This window comes from Oryzias latipes, chromosome 2 (genome assembly GCF_053564925.1).
Source record: "Oryzias latipes strain Hd-rR chromosome 2, Olatipes_Hd-rR_3.1".
Taxonomy (NCBI): Eukaryota; Metazoa; Chordata; class Actinopteri; order Beloniformes; family Adrianichthyidae; genus Oryzias; species Oryzias latipes.
The window spans coordinates 45405291-45425438 of NC_136238.1; the positions used below are offsets into that span (position 1 = coordinate 45405291).

Below are 20148 nucleotides of genomic sequence, written 5' to 3' on the forward strand. Positions count from 1 at the left end.
CTTGTGATTTTAGACACATTCTCACCTGTTTGTCTCCCTGAGCTAGTCAGATTAGTTGATACAATGAAGTCATCCTCTTGCTCTCTCGACGTGCTGCCTACATCTCTGCTCAAAGATGTCTTCCAGTCCATCGGTCCCTGTGTCCTGTCAATAATTAACTCGTCCTTGCTGTCAGGTCAAGTCCCTGAGCACTTTAAGAATGCTGTCGTCCTTTCTCTCCTTAAAAAGTTATATAGTAACTGTTATATTAAAAATTTTGCAAATATTGTGTGGTTTAACTATTTCACTTGTTGAAAATTAGGGATGGCCCGTTTGACACGGCGCTTCACCTTCATGAAACAGTGTTTCGGTGTTTCGGCACAATGTTTCGGGGTGTGTGTCAACTAGCCCAGATCACGTGGTTGATGATGTATGACGCGCCAAATGCTTCGTTTGGTCGAACCACGGTTCAGATGTCACTTGTGTTTGAACAGTTGGGCGCGCTATTCAATAGAAATGTGAAATGAATCCTGAACGTTTCCTGACCAGTTCTATTGTTTCGCTTGTATTAGAATCAGCGTCAGTTCATTCCTATTAAAAACTTTCTGTGGCTCAGGATCATTTCAACTCGGTTTTTCCTAATAAAACACCACATCATGAACGTTGTGTATCAAAAAGAAAAAAAACACTGGAATGAATCTCTGATGTCAAGCTGTTTTTATGTGAATGGAGATAGCTCAGTGGAATAGTCAGTGGCATATACATCCAGAGGTTCTAGGTTGGAGTCTGGCACTATACATGTTCTTTTTGCGTGTATTTTTTTCTTCATCTGATATGTATTTTGCTGTGTCAAGCACTTCTCACTGAAAGCGTCACATGTTGTGTTGTTTTGCTTTTTTTTTTAAATCATGAAGGAAAAAGATCTTTCCGTTTTGCAGCTTTTTCCTTTGCGTGTTCAAGTAGTCGAGGAGAAAATGACCATAAGTCGAACCGGTAAAGATTAGAAGTTTATTCCCTGATACAATAGTTCTAAGACAGTAGCAAGAGAAAAACACAGAAGTACAGCTGAGAACAGGGCCCCCGCAGATAAGAGAAAAAGCGCCGGGGACTTCCTACGGAGAAGTCTTTACAGCGGCTCTGAGTTCCTCCTCCTGTGGGCAGACGTAACCACTTTGCTGGTGGCTGTCCAATTCCTTATAGGGTAAACTGTTGCGTCGCCCGCATATGCCTCCAACAGTGGGCTTCCTGTTTTTAGAGAAGACCCAGTGACCTTTTTGTGACTCCGTCCGGCTGGTTCCAACCAGTTCAAGTCTGTAGCATTTCACACTTGTTGAGTGTGTGGGTGTCAGACACCGTGGCCTCTTGCTTGCTTCTGCTTTGCTTCTGGAAATGTCCTCACACCTGCATGATGTACATCTGAGTTCTGTCTGCAGACGAGGGGCCCTACTTCCTGTTCTGAACATGCTGCGCTGTGGCTTCCCGTCTCTCTGCACAGCACAGCCTGCATATGCCTTTTGCTCTAACACTTCTGTAGCAGCGGGGTGAAAAGTCCAGATAGCAATATGAGAATGTGTTAGGTCTACAACTAAGCCAACACTTCTTAACTATTTTTGAGCTTGAAGAAAGGACACAGACTCACTTATCTCTTTTCTCGAGGAGAGCAGACAGGAACATACTCAAGCCATTCCACGTGTGCTCTGAGTTTTCAAGAGTCTGCCTCCTCACTTTAATTTAAAATCAGGGCGTTACCTTACATACAGCATACAAGGAGGTGGTTGTAAACATACACACATACACACACACACACACACACACACACACACAGCCCCCAATGGTCATAAAACAGAGAGACATCCGTTCCCAGGAGATTGCTACTCCCCCCAGGGGATTAGGGTCTTTTTTGCAGATCAAGGGTCATCAGTCAGCTCCTGTGGCTTCAGGGCAAGGATCAAAAGGTCAAAGGTGAATTCCCAGTTCAATGCAGAGAAAAAATTCTTCTCCCGCAGACAAGTATACACTTTTTACAGTTAAAAAAGTTCAGAGTAAATATAGGATAACTTATGTATACATTTATTCTAACAGAATGCATGTATAATTAAACATTAATTTGTTAAATGTAGTAAAAGATTAGAAACAGAATGCATACATCTCTTTCTTCAGTCATCATTAACAAAAAATTTTTGTTCTACGTTTTTTTATCATCATTTCCACATTGAAGTGTTCCAAGGAGCTTTGTTGAAACATGTCGATATACATCTAGTCCACCACCAGATGCCGCTGTTCTGTGTGGTTTCGAAGCCCTGAATGGGTAGTTCATTTTTCTGGCAAAATTACATGAACCCCTATGAGGCTTCTATTCCCATCCCTATTGAAAATTGTTCCCACAAATATCAGAATATAAATGAAATTGAAATAAACATACCAATGGGGTCGCTGAAGTCATCCAAGCATTGAAATGTTTGTTGTTCAGCTCACCATGACTGCCAGACAAAACCCCCACCTGCACACTATCACCTAGTTAAATACCTCTTCCCATCTACCTACCTGATAGATTAGGATTCACATTTTCCTTATACTGCCCCCTGCAGCTGTGGAGTTGATCCTACCTGGAACAATCCTCCAAATCAATGTTCAGAGGCAAAAATAAAGAAAATAGAAGACAAAAAGCCAGGATAGATTACACATAGATTAAAATGTATTGATCATATATTTCTTTGCTGTAGATATTTGTGGCTTAGAGAAGATGAAAACCTAAAAAAGCTGTTCAGGAAAGTCAGGATAAGACAAGACAAGACTTTATTGATCCCCGGAGGGAAATTCAGTTGTTACAGCAGCCAAACAAGAAATATAGCAGTCAGAAAAACAAATAGTCAGTAAAAATTAAAACAGCAATAAAAAGTGGAAGTAAAAGTACACGTCATAACTAAATAAGTAAATCCAGCAGCACTTTCAGCAGTCCTAAACTGTATCATTCTATAGTCTAACTGCTGTTGGGACAAAGGACCTCCTGTAGCGAATCATACATCAAAACAACCAAAGTTTTTTTTTTTTAAATGTAGACAATTTCATTTCTACAGATCAATTCTCACTTGTGCCTCCCTCTAATGAAGTTACTGCATCAATATGGTGTGGAGGCCATCAGCCTGTGGCTCTGTGTACATGAAATGAAAGCTCAGGTTGCTATGGAGTTCATTAGAACATTGAGGTTTCACCCCAGAAGTTTAAGCATTAAAAACTTATTTTAAAATATTTAATTTTTTTTGAGATACAGAACTTTCCCCTCCTGTAAAATAAAGTCTTCTGCTGATTCTGATACAGAGGTTGAGAGGTCGACCTCTTATTAGAAAAGTTTAGAATTTAGAGTTTACACTGAATCCTTACATTGTCAAGAAAAGGTCTTACAAGTTCTCATGTGTTTGTTGAGATGACATACACGACTAAAACTTTTATCACATTCTTTACAAGAAAAAAGCTTTTCTCCTGTGAGTTCTCATGTGTGTTTTGAGATTAGATATTTGACTAAAACATTTTTTACATTCTTTACAAGAAAAAGGTTTTTCTCCTGTGTGAGTTCTCATGTGTTTTTTTAGAGCAGATACATCACTAAAACTTTTCTTACATTCTTTACAAGAAAAAGGTTTTTCTCCTGTATGAATTCTCATGTGTGTTTTGAGACTAGAACTGCGACTAAAGCTTTTATTACATTCTATACAAGAAAAAGGCTTTTCTCCTGTGTGAGTTCTCATGTGTGATTTGAGATGAGATATTTGACTAAAACATTTTTTACATTCTTTACAAGAAAAAGGTTTTTCTCCTGTGTGAGTTCTCATGTGTGTTTTGAGATGAAATATTTGACTAAAACATTTTTTACATTCTTTACAAGAAAAAGGTTTTTCTCCTGTGTGAGTTCTCATGTGTTTTTTTAGAGCAGATGAACAACTAAAACTTTTTTTACATTCTTTACACGAAAAAGGCTTTTCTCCTGTATGAGTTCTCATGTGTGTTTTGAGACTAGATCTGCGTCTAAAGCTTTTATTACATTCCTCACAAGAAAATCTCTTATGTTCTGCATGGATTCTTGTGTGAATTCTGAACAGAGATATGTTACAAAAGCTTTTACCACATTCTTTACAGATATAACATCTTTCATCAGACCCAGTTTCCATGTATTCAGACGGGTTAGTAATTATTCTTGAGTTTTTACCAGACTTGATTGGAGATTGTTTGTATTTCTTACCAAGATTAGTCTTTTTAAGATTTTTTCTAACATCAGAGTCACACTGACTTTCTGACATGTAAGAGCTGTCCACACTTTGGACATGTCTTTTGTCTCTTCTCTTCCTCTGATCTCTGTTCTGGTCTGTCTCTCCATCTGTAGTTGATGTTGATTCTGTCTCTTCATCTGTAGTTGATGTTGATTCTGTCTCTTCATCTGTAGTTGATGTTGATTCTGTCTCTTCATCAGTAGTTGATGTTGATTCTGTCTCTTCATCTGTAGTTGATGTTGATTCTGTCTCTTCATCTGTAATTGATGTTGATTCTGTCTCTTCATCAGTAGTTGATGTTGATTCTTCATGTTGGTTTCCTTCTTCATCCTGACTATCAGTTACATTAAACCTCTGCTGATTGTTTAGATCTGCTTCACTGTTCTCATCTTCCTCATAAGTAGGAATCTCCATCAAGGTATCAGTCTCCTGCTTCAGATCAAGCTGATCTTCATCCTGACTGATGCAGAGTTCCTCCTGTTCCTCTTTAATCTGTGGAGGTTCTGGTTCCTCCTGTTCCTCTTTAATCTGTGGAGGTTCTGGTTCCTCCTGTTCCACCCTGAAGTTCCTCTGCTGGTTGCAGAGATCTTCCTCTTCAGTCATCCAATGCTGGGGGAGGCCTGCAGGAACACAAACACAACAAGGAGCCTTTTATACGTTTCCAAGAGTTATGGGTTTCATCAAACATCAATAAACTCTGTGATCATTGGAGAAAATGTCTAAGGAGTCTGGAGGACCACAAGAGACTCATTGAAATAATACTTATAGACGCCATTAAATAATTAAATAAATGTGACATTAATTCTTTAAAATTTGAAATAAATAGCAAATATATCATTAAAAGTGTCAATATGTAATCTAAATTAAATGTTAAATGATTTACACAGGTCACATTTAAAGTTCTTCTATTATTCTGTATTAGGGGTGTCACGATTTCGACTTTAAATCGAAATTGATCGAAATTAAGTCACAGTCTTGAACTTCGAATAAAAAAATGGAATTGTCGATGCTGCCACGCCCCCATGCTGCATCTGGTTACTTGCCAAGCGGAAAAAAAACATGTGTTGAAGTGCTGCGAGTCTAATTGTTAATAAAGTTTTTAAAAAAAGAAGTGCTGCAGGTCAACCTCCTTTAACAGCCACTCAAAAGATAGCATGGAGACCCATCGACAGAACTCGAATCCCCTCGTCTTTCACGGAAGTCGCTGGTGTGGAGGTATTTTGGATTTCCATTGAGTTATGTTGACAACTTTGATTAAAAAATAATACTCCATCAGTAAAAAAGACATAACACTGTTTCAGGAATTTTCATAGCAAAATTTCATCAAGTATCAAAAGTTAAAAATATGTGCAAAATTATGTTACATTAGGAAAAATCATGAATCAACTTATCAAATTATCAAATGAAGTAATATCAATAAAAGTCAATCAATTTAACCATTTTCATTAATTGATTAATTATTTGTTTTATTATTTTTTGTATTTTTATTTATTTATTTATTCATTTATTTTTTACATATTTTTATGATAAAGTAATGCTGTGAAGTAAAATAAAAGGGTCCATAATCTGTCGATTGTCCAAGGTTGGCATTTCTTCTTCTGCTGAATAACAGCTGTTCTTATGGGTTTCAACAGAGTTTATAGTTCTCTTCAATATTATGTCTGCAAACATTAAATTCAGGTCCATATCCTCCTTCAGCTGATATCAGCGGCGCCGAGTTGTGGTCAACTTGTCTGCAGTTCAGAAGTCTCCGCTGAGTAATCAGGTCACTTCAGACTTTTGGAGAAAGTGATGAATCCAGGCGTCATATTTCTTGAAATTATTTGGCTCTTTGGTAGGAGCCAGTTTAGCTCGTGCTGGTTTGCGGCGCCTTCCGTCCGTGAAACCCGAGTTCGACTCCGGGCTGCTCCTTGTTCCCTTCTCTACCTCTGCCGGTTCCAAGCCCGGTTTGAGAAGGTTGCGTCAGGAAGGGCATCCGGCGTAAAACATTGCCAAGTTTACCATGCGACTTGTTCGCTGTGGCGACCCCTGATGGGAGAAGCCGAAAGTGGAAGATTTGGCTCTTTGGTTTATTACTCCATGTTGTTTCAGACGACCGAAATAAGACACTTCTCAAAGTCCTTCATGGTGTTCACAACCAGAACCTTGGACCGGTCCGGTGTGCCGAGTGGTTTGACGTAAATCCTGCAGCCTTTAACCCAAGTGTTCTCAATCTGCTTCTGCTTCCTGAGAAGCCGTGCATGTTTGGAGATTTCAGCATTCCTTCTGGTCAGATGGTCGTTCAGATAAACAGCTGATCCTTTCCGATTTTTACGTTGATTCATCAGAGCTAGCTTGTGTTTTTGATTCACAAACCTCATGAGGATCGCTGGTTTATCCGTCTCCTTTCTCCTGGGGAGCAGGTGGCAGGTCTCGATGGTATTGAGATCCAGGGAAATCCCTTTAGATGTGAGAAATGAATGTATTTTCTGTTCCAGAGTCTCTCCACCGCTCTAAGTTTAAGAGGGACTGTCAGCGCTATTAGCATTAGCAGTGCTAGCTCAAGCTGCATTTAGCTTTGCCCGAGGTTTGATCGGTACTCCAGTGAGAATGACATTATTTATCCTTACTTGTTGTTCCACATCGTCCAGTCTTTTCTCCAGAATGTCGACCCGGTTTTCTCGTTGCTGGTTTTTAACCTGAAATCTTCGAAATTCTTCCATTAGCTCTAAGAGCTGAGTTTTTACTGTTGGTGTTGCACAAAATTAGGAAAATGCCAAATATTTTTGAAGTAATCCCAGTGATGAGTTCTATGGTTACGTTTTTAATGTTTTATAAGAGCTAAAAGTGATCATATCTCAGGGCTCGACATAGCCGTTTGTCCGCTGGCCCGGTCCTGTTTTTCGAGCAGCACGGACCACAAGATTTTATTTTTCACTTGTCCGCTCGGGCCACTAAAATATCTAACGGTTAATATATTTTTCACCTTTTTCAATAAAGTATATTTTGCGAAAACGTGTAGATTTACTTTGTCTTCATCGCTGTGACGGAGCGGCTCCCTCTCTCTGAGTGAACACCGTGAGCACACATACACACACACACACACACACACACACACACACACACACACACACACACACACACACACACACACACACACACACACACACAGGTTGGTGCGCGCGTCCACGTAATAATCAAACCTTTTCGCTGTGAAACCATAGTTTCTTACAATTCACCCTTCATTTTTACAGTTTAGACCTCGGGTGCACACTCATCAGTAGTTTTCGGCATACACGTACATAGAAACGCTTACTCACGGCAGCCCAGCTGCGTCTTAGCCACGCCCCCTCCACTGACTGCCAAACCGAGGGATTTGTTTTTTTGTTTGTTTGTTTATATATTGTTGTTAATCTTATGAAACAGCTGTTCTTCATTTATCTTGTTTTTGTTTCTTGTTTTTTCTTTGTATAGTTTAAGGGGAATTATGTGTGGCTAAAGTAAATGTGATGAAGGACATTATTGACTTATAATGTTGAAGGAAATAGGAAATATTTCCTGAGAATAATTTTCTTTAATTTTTTCTGAGTAGAGTGCCTAATTAGGTGGGAGTGGCAAAAGAGGTATATAAGAAGGTGCCTTACTCTCATCATAGCAGAGGGACTGAGAGTTTGAGAGAGAGAACTGGGCAAAGTGAGCCATTCAAATTCAAACACAATGGAAGGTGATTTGTTCTGAAATCAGATAAATTTCTGTTGTCTTTGCCTTCATCCCTGCTTTATTTTTTTTAGTTTAACATCCGCCATGATTGTTTTGGTCACGTGGTGCGCACGCTCCGCAACAGCGAACAGTGTTCACTCTGTCAGTAGTATGGACAGCAGGATATTTAATGAATGCATTGTAGATGAAACTGTATGCACTAAGCTTTAAGCTGAATGTCAAAGAATCAAAGGCAACTCCAAATACCTGAATCTCAGACTCAAATGCAGTATAATGTCAAAGTACTTCATTTTGTTTTTCTTTACAACACTGTAAGCAGTAAGTATTTCTAGTTAGCTGAATGATCTCAGTAATTTAATTTTATTTAATTTTTTCAATAATTTAATTTAATTAAGTAACTAAAGTAACTAAAAAGTAAATGTAACTTTGCAACAGTAACAAAAAGCAGAACCTCAAGGCAGTCAGAGCAGAAAAGGAAATAAAACTTCTTAACTATTGATTAGGAACAAATGTGAAATAGCAGTGATTAGAAGCAGCATGAAAACTTCTTAACTGGTGTTACCTACTACACTGCAGTGCTCTATTCAAAAAATCTGAAACAGACTAGAGCAGATTTAAGTTTGATATGCTCTATTTTCAGTCATTGAAAAGTATATAAATAAGTGCTAGATGTCACCAAATTGAACCATATTTTGAAAAAGTTCCAGGGGGGCATGTCCCCGGACCCTCCTAAAGTTGCAAGCACCTGTGGTACTTTCTGCGTCCGCCTGCGGCATCCATCGCTTGGGTGCCGCCTGTGGTGGCGGGTGGCGGGTCGCGCTGTGCGCGGTGTCGGGCCAGTAACTTTCAGGCAGGGCCAGTAACTTTCAAAAACTACTGGCCCTGTGGGCCAGTGCAAATTTCTGGGCTATGTCAACCCCTGTATCTCCAGGCTTTGTTATGCAGCATGTTCATATTTGTATCATTTTGACAATGTATTTTTATGGAGAGCAAAATATTATATGTTATTTAAGGTTTAACTTGATTTCTTCTGGATTGATATTCCTTTCTGTTTTTATTCATTTTCAGTTCAGTTTAAAAGTTTAGTTTTAGTGTTTTCAGTAAATGTTTCTTGTTCGGCCCAAAACCCAAAGCGTGTTTTGGATTTAGGCCGCCTATGTGACGGAGTTTGACACCCATGTAGTTTATGAAATTATGATTTTTTTTGTGTAAAATGGAAAAATAAAGATAGAAAACACAAAAGGAAGTCATCAAATTTCTATATGTGCGGGGAGAGAGGGGGTTCCTCGCCCGGGTAGTAAGTTAATGTAGAACCACCACTGAGTGACAGACGGGTCCCCAAAAAGAAAAGCGTGAAGCTCAAAGGTCTTCTTTGTTTGTGTGATGAAGGTGACATACCTATGTGGTGGAGCTGCAGCTGTGGTTTCCAGATGACATCCAGCAGTCTGCGCTGACGACAGAGCTCCTCCTCGTACTGGACGATGGTTCCTTCACAGAGTCTGCAGATTTCTTCAGCAGCAGCAGCTAGTCGCTCGCTGATCAACTCTCTCAGAGACTGAAGGGAAGACATGGTTCCTGCTCCCATCTTCAGCTCCAACTGAACCCTCAAACCTGGTTCCTCCGGTTCCAATCTGAAGTTCCTTTGTGGGTTGCAGAGACTGTCCTCTTCAGTCAGCCAATGCTGGGGGAGGCCTGCAAAAACCAAAGAAGTCCCGCCTTTTTTATGTTTTGAGGAATGTATTGTAAAAACGCCAATACAAATTTAATAGTCTCTTTCAAGATATTTGGAGGAGGAGCCCCTGAAGGACCATTGTTTGTAACGTAAACTTCCTTGTAAGGGTGTCATGAAGTGGTTTAAATAAAAAGTTCTTTCTGTATCCCAGCTTTACAAAAGGCCCCAACTACCTCCCCCCTACGAGAAGAGCTGTCAGTCCATAACCTGCTGAATGGAAATAAATCAATTTTCTTAATCCTTTTAAGAATATGAAATTGCAAATTAAAGTTGTGAGTGGCGTTGTATTGCCCGCTCTACCTGCCCTCACCGCCCACCTCTATGCTCCACCAGCCCTCACTACATGCATCTATGCCCCATTGTCGTCCTCGCCGCCTGAGTCTAAACACCACTGCCACTCTTAGCACCCATCGTTGACCAAACCCCACTTCCTGAGCAGCCACTACGCACATTTAACCCCTCCTTCTCAACTAACTCAGAAGCACTCATTGATTAAGATACTATGCTGACTATGCTAGTTATGCTAATGTGGCTACAAGTGCTAGCATAGCTATCAGCATCATAAACTGACTTAGAAAAACTCTTTGAAAAATAAAGGAGTAATATGAGTGTGCCCCTTTAGCGAGCTCACCACACGTTCAGAATCTACAACTTAGTAGTTTACAACAGTAGCTTGCCATTGATGCCTGAAAAGTTACGAGACAATCAATAAAAATCCCAACGACAAGTTCTTGTAAGTATCTGATACTAAAGGTGCTGTTTTTAAAAATCAAAGATGGCGGCTTCTTCCTGAGGTCAAAGTTCGACAAAACTCCTGAGGTGTTTGAAGACTGAAATTATTGGAATGTGTGTGAAATTTAATGGAAATCAATCTAAAAAAATTAATTTTCCTAAAAACCGTGAATTATTAAATCGTAGATTTTGGCACACAATGTCTGCCAAACTATAGGTTTTGTGCAAAATTGTTTCTTGTGGTTTTTACCATAAAAGAGAATAACAGTAGGGACCGCAAAGCGTGTCACTGCGCATACCGTTCGCGCATGTTCAGTCTGCCATTGAAAAACTTAGTTTCCGCATTGGAAAGTTTATGTAGTTAATATATGCATCGCGGTGCATTTTGGAATAGCGTCTACTTAAGCTTTCATTCAGAAAAGTAAAGTGTATTTACTGGACATTTTTGTGATCCAACCGCAGCTTTTTTTCTGATTTTGGGTCGATCTCCCAGCTTCATGAAACTTACAAGGTGATTAAAATCTCCCAAAGCCCACCCTAAACATTGAGAAAACCCCCAGAATTCGATTTTACAGACTCAATTCTCTATAGAAACATCTAAAAGAATTATGTTAATAATCGACAATGAGCAATCATTTGCTAAAAGAGGCACATTGTTATTTTTCTCACTTGTACAGTAAAACTGTACTACAAGAGCAAAGTTAAACTGATCACTGATTTAAGAGAGTTGTCAGAAAATATCTAGAAAAACACTTTTTTTTTTATTAAGGGTTACCTGTTAATGTAGGTAAAAATGTTTGCTATTTACAATTTTTGTGCTATTTAATTTAACCGTGTGAAAGTACAGGCAGAATGTAATGACATTTTGTAACAAAATCCCATGTTCTGATTCCACCATGGTTTTTAAAAAGTTATGTATCAAAGCAATAATACACCCACAAAGTAATTATTTATGCAACAACACAATGCCATTATTCCCAGTTACTTCAGATCTAACTGATTACTTTTAATCTTAGTGACACTTTTCTGTGAGTGGCATGTTTTGTCTGGACTCAAGAATCAACAAGACTCTTTCAACTTCTCCCTGCCAGGTGTGGTAGTGGCTTCATGTTCTCAAAGATTTTAAGGTAATATTTAAAGAAGAAATAGCAAATATAAGAAAACTGTTGAAAGTTTATTTTTCTTGATTTGAGCCATTTTTGAAGGAATGTTAGTCTTTTTTCAGATGGCTTCATCAGGGCTGCATGTAGATCTGTCAGAGGGAATCTTAGCAGCAAACTGTCAGAGCTCCAAGGCAGATCTTCAATAGGAACATTTTCCAACTAAGCCAACTGAAAAAGAAAGGGTTGACATCTTTAAATAAAGATGCCCTCAGGTGGATGAGATGTTTAATCCCAGAAAATGCACCAGATATTACAGAGAAAAACTTGGACAGGAAGTGGAAGACACTCCTTTGTGAAAAAGAAGATTTTGGGAAAAACAGCAATCTTGATGAATGGAATTTGAGACCATACATTCGTCCAAATGTTCTTGGCCAGCGGTCAACAGAAAGGAATAATTCTAGATACTGTACCTAAACGGGAATATTTGATCCTTGACGATTCAATAAGCAGCTGAAAAAGGAGAGACAATCCCCCAACAAAACCAAACAGGCAGACCGACACAGTGAAAATATCAAGGAGTTACGTTCAGAAAAAAAGCATCTTGAAACTGAAAATGAGTCACTCACAGAAAAGCTAGAAGAAAAAAAATGCTGTAAAAAGGTTACCATCGGAGTTTTCAGATTAAAATCAAAGATAGCACGCTTCCAATTTGAAGCAGAAGAAAAGGAGCAAAGTGAGGGACGACATGAACTGTCAGACAAGTTAAAAAGTATTTTGGAGGAAAATACACAGCTCAGGGAGGTCTTATGTACTGAAGCTCAGTGAACGCACCAGGCAGAGACACCTAATGGCCTCTGTCATCAAACCTGTTGTTGGGGGTGTGCAACGCCCCGCCCCGCCTCTTAGAAAGTGTGTTCTTTAAAGCCTGATACCGCGGTCGCGTGTGGGCGGAGCTACCAGCTAAAGTTATGGTCTGATCGCTGCATGGAGCCATGTGTGTATCAATGCATGGTGAACACGGAGAATGTGGAGAGATCAGGTTTATTATTTTGGAGAGTTCTACTTAGTAATTATGTTTCCATGTTTGAGTTCATTAAATCATCCCAGAGAGTCTCTGCTTTAACTCCTGCAGTGAAAGCTGCGTCTGAATCTGACGCCGTGTTTCCATCTCTGACAGAGTTTGAAGCCAAAGCCCCTCCCACGACTCTAGCTGTTCACCTGTTTATATCCTCTGGAGCTGAGAGTTTTTCCCCCACGTAAAATACGAGAGCACAAAAAACGGTCATCAGAGGTGAAGCTAAAAAAAGTATTTTTCCGTCAGGAAAAAATGAATTCATAGATTTTCAGCTCTGTTGAACCATTACAATGTTATTTTTTCCTCCATAAATTCCAATGACTTTGACCTGCATCTTTACCAGCTGGTTCAGCGCCTCAGGCTGTGTGTCTGCGTGCGGACTCACGCACACACGGGAGGATCATTAAAGACTGTCACATTTTACAGCAAGAAGCAGAATCCCATCCCTCTGAGCTGTCACTCAAAAGTCATCAAGTCTACGCGTCAGTGAGCTGCTGCTGAATGGAGAGACATGAAAAAAGGTGGAAAGAGCAAACATGAAGAAGAGTTTTCTTCTCTTTCACCGTTTCAGAGCAAAGCTGCAGGCTGACCGTAAAACTCTCCGTAAATCCAAACCGAAGGCAGAACCTCCTCCAAAACCACCAGAACCTGAAATGCCAAACATCACTCTATCAGAACCTCCCTGAGCAGAGGAGAACCCACTTTCCCTAAGAACATCTGGGAACGTGTGACCTTCAGCGAACAACATATTAGTGAAAATAGATTTAATAATTACACATTACACAAAAGAGGAATGCATGAAAAGATGAGGCTGGAGGGGCATGAATCTCTGTAATAATATCATTACAAATACGTGGATTTTTCCTGCAGGACAGGAGACGACACTAAATCCATGCATCTCTGTTACTGTGCGGGAATAAATCCTCAGAGTTTTGCGGGTGCAGGCGGGATGAAGACAATAGTCCCTTGCAGGGCTCCACTTGTCACCCCTCCACTGTGGCGTCTAACAGAAGGAGATGGACACATCCTTGACCTAAACACCTACTACAAAAGTTTGGTCGATTTCCTTGGAGAGGACTCTGAGAATGAAGACTCTCTCTTCGTCTTCATGCAGGAGGAACGTCTGTTTCCAGACCACCTCATTGAAAAGGAGGAAGTTTTTCAATCTCTCACCAAGAAAAGTGATTATGAGGAACTTTGTGGTCAGTTGCTCCAACCAGTACTGCTGGCCCTCAAAACTTATTAGGAAAAGTCTGTCAAAGAACATCTTCCTGGGGGGAATTTTGGGATGCAGGAGAGCATGTGAGAAGATGAACTAAAGCAGCTCCAAAACACAACAAGGATCCAGAAAGGATATTCAGTGTGTTAGACTATCTTGTTCACCTTAGGCCTAATGCATCAGCTGTTACAAATGAAGCATATCTGATGTCCTCCTACAGTAAGACATCAGAGAGGATGTCTCAGTTATCTCCTGAAAAGCTGGAACAACTACTAGGTGATGTAAGAAAAAGAAGAAAGGAGCTGGAGGCTAAATCCAAAGTAAGGGAGGCCAGCATCACAAAGAGCCATAAAGAGAAGCAACTAAAAGCAGTGGAGGCTTTGGCAGAAAGCAGGAGAAAACATTTGAAAAGAAGAACAACTTGACTGAAATAATCACTGATGCAGGTCTTTAGCAATCAGAGAAAGATGATAGTAACATGGAGAAGTGTGACGGTGATGCTGAGAGATTCAGAGCTCTAACAAATCAGCTTCATTTCCAGCAGGAAGTGCTGCAGCAGGACCCCAGGGGAAGGAAGGATGTTTTCATTGTTTCCAGAATAGACAGTACAGGGAAAGCTAGAAATAAGCCATGGACTGAACTTAAAGATAACTTAATGTTTCTCATCCAATCTGCTGTGGCTGCAGGTTCTTCTCAGAGTCTCCAAGTGTGCCCAAGAAAAGAGGACCGTCCCATCCTTACCAGGTAAAAGAGTACGCCACTCATCTGCAGATGGTGAAGTCTACATTGGAAAAGTTATTTCCCAAGTTCCTGGACTTCCATCCTGGTTTAATGTAATTGATGAAGGAGATGAAGCTGTGTAGAGCTACAAACTGATGGATGGAGGTCTGGAGATCATCATTGAAAGCTCCTGACTGTTGCTGCGTTATTGAGTATTGTGGATGTTTGGATGATGGCTAATGAAACTAAAAAGAAAAGGTTTATTCACTTGAAATGTGTGTGTTTTACTCTCTTAAATTGCCTTAGAGAAGGAAAAAAATGACTTAAATGTTGAATAAATGTACCAATAAATGAATTACCCTAATTATATTAATCAGTTAAAAAATGTTACAAACTTGCTGAAGCACCCTAAGAATGTCCTGTGAAAATTGGAGTGTTTGGAACAAAAATAGGGAAGATGTGATATCTAGAAGAAGAAAAAACATTTTTGCTCATTTTAATGTTTTGTTCCTGTAATTACCAAGTTTTCCCATTGTTTTCTATGCACAAAACAATAGAAATCATTAAGATTTAAAATGTTAACAACTTGTTTAATTTTAAGTCTATTGAGCTAATTTTATTTGTTATTTTGTTCAGAATTGTTCTATCATGTGTGGTCACATTTTTTCTGACTGGGCCTTAAAATCTTTTGTCTTGTGGTCCCAACTGTGTTAGGAAAAGGTCAAAACCCTGATATCCACTAAAGAAACCTGAGAGAATCAGCTGCTGATAAAGACTCAATAAAACCCAAATCTGAAGGAGAAATCAGTGAGAGATGAACTAAGAGCTTCTCTGTCTGTGTGATGAAGGTTACATACCTATGTGGTGGAGCTGCAGCTGTGGTTTCCAGATGACATCCAGCAGTCTGCGCTGACGACAGAGCTCCTCCTCGTACTGGACGATGGTTCCTTCACAGAGTCTGCAGATTTCTTCAGCAGCAGCAGCTAGTCGCTCGCTGATCAACTCTCTCAGAGACTGAAGGGAAGACATGGTTCCTGCTCCGATCTTCAGCTCCAACTCCCACAAACACCGCCGTCCTCTTCACTGCAGCTCCGTTCGATCATCTGCTAGTCTCACAATCACAGCAATCCACGTTGTCTTTCCGTTCAACACTTCTTCACTCATTTACGACACTTTGGAAAATGCTGAGAGTTCCCACACGAACCACGTATCGTCCTTTCTGTCCAAAAACCTCACAAACGTCCCAACAAAACACCACCGACCTCTGAACACAAGCTAACGCTGCTAGCCTGCTAACAAGCTAACGCTGCTAGCGCCTCGTGCTGTTCTTCCTCTTTGATTGGCTAACAGCGTCATGGTGCTTTAGCGCCACCAGCTGGTCTGGAGTGTTATCTGTCGCTCACATAATGATGTCGATGGCGGCATAAAATCGCTTCTTTTTCACCCTTACTGGCAAATAAAAGAAAAAGTGGCAGTTTTCATTAAACAAAACTATTCTGTCACTAATCTTTTTCGACCAGAAAAAGAGCAACCTAAATTTTTTTTTTTTTTTAAATAACTTTATTGAACAAATGCAAGTATACAACATGAAGAACAATCAATGCAGTATACAACATACAATCAACATACAACACAAACAATGTTAAACAGCCAGGGGAGTCGATTCAGAAAATATTTGCAGAGAGTTACAAATTTCAATAGTTCTGAGAGCTTTTTTGTTGGAGGAAAAGGATATTGATTTTATGTAAAAGGTTACATCTTTAATGAATTGTGGGAAGTATGGTGTTTTATTAGTAAATTTACATTTATGTATGTAGAATTTTGCCAGAAGAATTAATAAATTTATTATAAAAAATACCTTTTGTTTTTTGGGGGTCCTGAAAAAACAAAGTAATACATTTTCCCATTTCAGGGAGAAATCTTTGAAGACATGAATAATGATGAAACTACTGAACTCCTTCCAAAATCTCTGTGTGGACAAACAGTGCCAGAAAAGATGAGTTACTGTTTCTGGGTGATCTCCACAGAAACTACAATCAGTATTAATATCTTTTTTAAATTTTATCATATAATGTTTGGCAGGGTAAATTTTATGGAGAATTTTAAAGGATACTTCCTTTACCTTATTTATTATTAAATACTTATGAGGGATCGTCCAGACTGCTTTCCAGTTGATATCTGGAACAAATTGATTCCAATAATTTAAAATATACGGGGGAGAGGTATAAATCTTTTGAAATAATCTGCGTATTTTTATATTAGTAGTACGCCCATAAGAGAAGCATATTTTTCCTACCGGGGACTCATCCGCGTTGGATATTGTATTTTCGTTAGGTATCAAATTATCAGTGTTCTTAAATAACATTACTATTCCTGAGGGGATAGCCTTCTGCACCATTGAAAACTCTTGTAAAGTAATAGGTAAATTATACTTTGATAGGAATTCATTATAGTTTAACAGCTGCCCCTCCTTATTAAATAGTTGAGCCACCAGTAGGATCCCATTCTGGATCCAGGTCTCTAAATAGAGCGATGTATTTTTGTATAAAATATCTCTGTTGTTCCAGATGATGTACTTGTGTGGAGAAAAATTATGTTTGTAAATAATGTTCCATGCTAAGAGAACCTGCTTATGGAAGGATGAGAGTTTTGTGGGGAGTTTGTCAACATTATAGTGACAATTTAAAATAAATTTAAAGCCTCCAAAACGGGAGAAAATCTGAAATGATATGATATTCCCGATAGAGGTGGGGTTTTTTAAAAAAATTTTTGGCCCAATTAATTTTAAAAGTATTATTGAGAGAGTTAAAGTCTAGAAAGTTAAGTCCACCTGATTCATAGTCATTCATAAAGACAGATTTTCTTCTGTAATGCGTTCGATTTTTCCAGATAAAATTAAGAAGTGTGCGATCAATTTCTTTACAAATGTTGTTGTCAAGGTGTAAGCAGATGGCAACATAAGTTAGACGGGAGATTCCTTCTGCTTTGGTTAGCAGTACTCTACCTCTTAAGGATAAGTCCCTTTGTAGCCATTGATTAAGCTTCTTTTTGGTTTTCTGTATGATTGGAGTAAAGTTAGATGAACATCTTTGTTTTTGATTTTTATTAATTAGAATACCCAAGTACTTAATTTCTTGTTTAACAGGGATCGAGCAGATAACATCAACTGAGCAGTCTTTAATAGCTAGTAATTCACATTTGTTTACGTTTAATGTTAAACCAGAAGTTTGAGAAAAAATATTAATTACGTCTAAGATTAGAGGAATCTGGCTTGAGTTTTTTAAAAAGAGTGTAGTGTCATCAGCCAATTGGCTAATGATAAGCTCTTTGCCAGCTATGGTAATGCCCTGCACATTACTAGAACAAATGTGGTTTGTTAGGATTTGAGTGCAGAGAAGAAACAGATATGGTGAGATTGGGCAACCTTGGCGAATGCCTCGTTTTAGGTCAAATCTAGGGGTGGAGCCATGTCTCATTTTTATAAAGCTGTTACCATTCGAATATAAAGTTCTAACAGCATTACAAAAAAATACAAAAAAATAATTTTAATGAGTTGAAAATAAATTGGTGTTCGATTGTGTTGAATGCTTTATAAAAGTCTAGGAAAAGAATAAAGCTGTCATCAGGCACCAAATCAGAGTAATCAAGTAGATCTAGCACCAATCTGATATTATTAGAGATATGCCTATTTTTCATGAAACCTGACTGCGTTTCATCGATGATTAACTCTAAAACCTTTTTGATTCTATTAGCAAATATTAAAGCCATAATTTTATAATCACAATTAAGCAAGCAAATGGGTCTCCAGTTTTCAATTGAGAGTATGTCTTTATTTGGTTTTGGAATGAGAGTTATTAGACCTTGAGAAAGTGTTGAAGGGAGAGCATTTTTTTCTATACTTTCTAAAAAAAGTTTGTTGTAGGAACGGAGCTAAATTATTAGAGAATGCCTGGTAAAATTCTGCAGATAAACCATCTGTGCCGGGAGATTTGTTGGACTTCAGCGCGAGAATGGAATTAAGTACTTCCTCCAGAGTTAGAGGGCTGTCGCACTGACTCCTGTCCTCCTCGTCAATAGTTCGGAGGTTTTGAATATTGTTAAAAAATAAGGAGGAAATGTCCTCATTGTATCTTGAGCTGTATAGATTAGAATAGAAATTAGCACAAAATTTTGAAAGATGTATGGGATTCTTGGAAATATTGCCATTGATACTTAAGCGGTTAATAAAGTTGTTTGTTGATCTGTTTTTTTCCAGTCTAAAGAAGTAGGCAGAGTTTTGCTCTCCCTCCTCCAGCCATTTTTTCCTGGATCTAACAAAGGCACCTTCAGCTTTGTGTTGATATATTTGGTCTAATTTGTTTTGAAGGTCAATTAAAGTTAATTTATCCTCCTCCACAACCTCTTCTGGTCTTTTTTGATAATAAGACATAATTTTGCTTACCACTTCTTCCTCTTCAGCTTTTCTTAATTTGGCATTTTGACTTCCATATTTTCTTAAGAATTTACAAGTTTCAAATTTAAAAAGTTCCCAATTGGTGCAAAAAGATTTTTCTTTATTGGCCTTATTCCAATAGAAATTAATCAATTTTGTAATTTCAATTTTGACTGCTTCATGCCTCAGTAAAGAATTATTTAGTTCCAGTAATTGAATTTCCGAGTAGTACTGTCAGGAGTAATAATTTGGATATTAATGTAAATAGCTCTATGATCCGTCAGAGGGGTTGGCAAAATATTCACAGTGATGTTATCTTTATTTATACAGCTTGAAACAAGCCAGAAATCAATGCGAGATTGTTTGGAACCGGTTTTATTACTCCAGGTGAAACGTTTGTCATTGGGAAATTTCTCTCTCCAAAAAATCCACAATATCGAACTTATTCATAAATCTTTTGAGATTGGTGCTATATGAAGTTTCCCGTCTTGGAGGCCATCTATCAAGTGTATTATTGATAGCAATATTAAAGTCCCCCCCAACAAAAAGTATGGAGTCTGGGTATCTGGATAACCATAAGCTTATTTTTTCTTCTAAGGAGTTCAGTAGTTTGTCGTTGTCACTTTTATTGTTGTAACCATATATATTAACAATGATAAAATTGTAAATATCATTTTTAACTGCCATACAGATGTAGTGGCCAAGAGTGTCACAATCAGAGTCTAATATGTAACCAGAAAAGTTGTTCTTAAGTGTGGTGACACCAGATGAACATTCAGAACCATGAGATAACCAAATATCGTTGCCCCATTGTGATTTCCAAAAATTTGCATCAGTAGATGTGGAATGACTCTCTTGCAAAAAACTGAAATTTGTTTTAAATTGTTTAAGAAATAAAAATAGAGCTTTGCGCTTATATGTTTGCCTTAGTCCCCTGGCATTGAGAGAAACGAGTGAAAAAGACACGTTTAATGAACTGATCTAACAAAGAAAGAATAGATTTACAGAAGAGAAGGGGACCGAACACTGCACGATTCTTACAAAAATAATGTAATAATCCTGACTAACTAAATAAAAATAGAATAACATCCAACCCGTTTTGGTTTAGAAAATAAAATAAAATAAAAAAGATGTGCTGCCAAAATAAGAAGAGGGCTATAAGTTTCTTTTTTCTTCTTCTAAGAAATTAAGG

At 38.6% G+C, this 20148-nt stretch overlaps 1 long non-coding RNA gene across 1 annotated transcript; it reads right to left on the reverse strand.

Moving 5' to 3' along the window:
- Positions 1–973: 973 nt before the first annotated feature.
- Positions 974–19897, reverse strand: LOC144989479 (uncharacterized). Its single transcript, XR_013653713.1, has 5 exons — positions 15382–19897; positions 9342–9635; positions 2402–4864; positions 1619–1913; positions 974–1507 (listed from the first exon to the last, which is right to left on the reverse strand). It is a non-coding gene; the product is annotated as an uncharacterized LOC144989479 (long non-coding RNA).
- Between the last annotated feature and the right edge of the window lie 251 nt (positions 19898–20148).